The following is a 1,859-nucleotide window of genomic DNA, read 5'->3' on the forward strand; positions in this document are numbered from 1 at the left end:
AGACCTGTTATTGCTCAATCTCGTGCGGCTCGAAGCCGCCGGTCCCTCTAAGAAGAATTTTAATACGCCGCCAGTGAGTTGCTCGACCGAAATCGAGCACACCTAAATGACGACGCCTATTTAGCAGGCTAGAGTCTCGTTCGTTACCGGAATTAACCAGACAAATCGCTCCACCAACTAAGAACGGCCATGCACCACCACCCACCGAATCAAGAAAGAGCTATTAATCTGTCAATCCTTCCGGTGTCCGGGCCTGGTGAGATTTCCCGTGTTGAGTCAAATTAAGCCGCAGGCTCCACTCCTGGTGGTGCCCTTCCGTCAATTCCTTTAAGTTTCAGCTTTGCAACCATACTCCCCCCGGAGTCCAAAATCTTTGGTTTCCCGGAAGCTGCCCGCCGAGCCATTGTAGTAACGTCGGCGGATCGCTAGATGACATATTTACGGTTAGAACTAGGGCGGTATCTAATCGCCTTCGAACCTCTAACTTTCGTTCTTGATTGATGAAAACACCTTTGGCAAATGCTTTCGCTGATGTTCGTCTTGCGACGATCCAAGAATTTCACCTCTAACGTCGCAATACGAATGCCCCCAGTTATCCCTATTAATCATTACCTCGGAGTTCTGAAAACCAACAAAATAGAACCGAGATCATATTCTATTATTCCATGCACGAAATATTCAAGCGGCATTTTGAGCCCGCTTTGAGCACTCTAATTTGTTCAAAGTAAAATTGTCGGCCCATCTCGACACTCACTGAAGAGCACCGCGATAGGATTTTGATATTGAACCGGCGTTTTACCGCCGGCTCACCGACGATATGCTCCGCAGACGTGTCAGTATCACCGCGGATGCGGTGCACCGACAGCGCGGCGCACAAATGCAACTACGAGCTTTTTAACCGCAACAATTTTAGTATACGCTATTGGAGCTGGAATTACCGCGGCTGCTGGCACCAGACTTGCCCTCCAATTGTTCCTCGTTAAAATATTTAAAGTGTACTCATTCCGATTACGAGGCCTCGAAAGAGTCCCGTATCGTTATTTTTCGTCACTACCTCCCCGTGCCGGGAGTGGGTAATTTGCGCGCCTGCTGCCTTCCTTGGATGTGGTAGCCGTTTCTCAGGCTCCCTCTCCGGAATCGAACCCTGATTCCCCGTTACCCGTGACAACCATGGTAGTCGCAGAAACTACCATCGAAAGTTGATAAGGCAGACATTTGAAAGATGCGTCGCCGGTACTGGACCATGCGATCGGCAAAAGTTATCCAGATTCATCAAAATTAACGACTTCGGACGAGACGCCCTCCGTCGATTGGTTTTGATCTAATAAAAGCACTCATCCCATCACTGGTCAGAGTTCTGATTGCATGTATTAGCTCTAGAATTACCACAGTTATCCAAGTAACTGAGTAAGATCTAAGGAACCAAAACTGATATATTGAGCCATTCGCGGTATCGCCTTAATACGGCTTGCACTGAGACATGCATGGCTTAATCTTTGAGACAAGCATATAACTACTGGCAGGATCAACCAGGGAGCTAACCGAGACTTGTTGAAGTCGTCAATTACTCTTCTCGTTTCATATTCGCATATAAAATACACACAAACTTATGCATGCATGTACAATATACGCACAGTATGAAACGAGCGTCTCACCGTATCGTCGATCGCGTTAGACGCGATAGATTTTAACGGTTGACTCTTATAAAAATTTATATGAGACACAAACGCGCTTTAAGCACGCGCGCGCGCGTGCGTGCGCTATAATATATAACGCGACGACAGCGGCGGCGGCGGCGGCGGCGGCGGAGGCGTCTTCACATAATGACACATAACGGTCACGAATTCGAACGTTCTAAA

At 47.8% G+C, this 1,859-nt stretch overlaps 1 non-coding gene across 1 annotated transcript in view; it reads right to left on the minus strand.

Moving 5' to 3' along the window:
- LOC125076689 overlaps positions 1-1,536 on the minus strand; it is a 1,903-nt gene extending 367 nt beyond the window's left edge. Inside the window, exon 1 of the ribosomal RNA XR_007120612.1 lies at positions 1-1,536. This exon is cut by the window's left edge and continues 367 nt beyond it. This is a non-coding gene — a ribosomal RNA (small subunit ribosomal RNA).
- Between the last annotated feature and the right edge of the window lie 323 nt (positions 1,537-1,859).

This window comes from Vanessa atalanta, unplaced genomic scaffold (genome assembly GCF_905147765.1).
Source record: "Vanessa atalanta unplaced genomic scaffold, ilVanAtal1.2, whole genome shotgun sequence".
NCBI classification, from domain to species: domain Eukaryota; kingdom Metazoa; phylum Arthropoda; class Insecta; order Lepidoptera; family Nymphalidae; genus Vanessa; species Vanessa atalanta.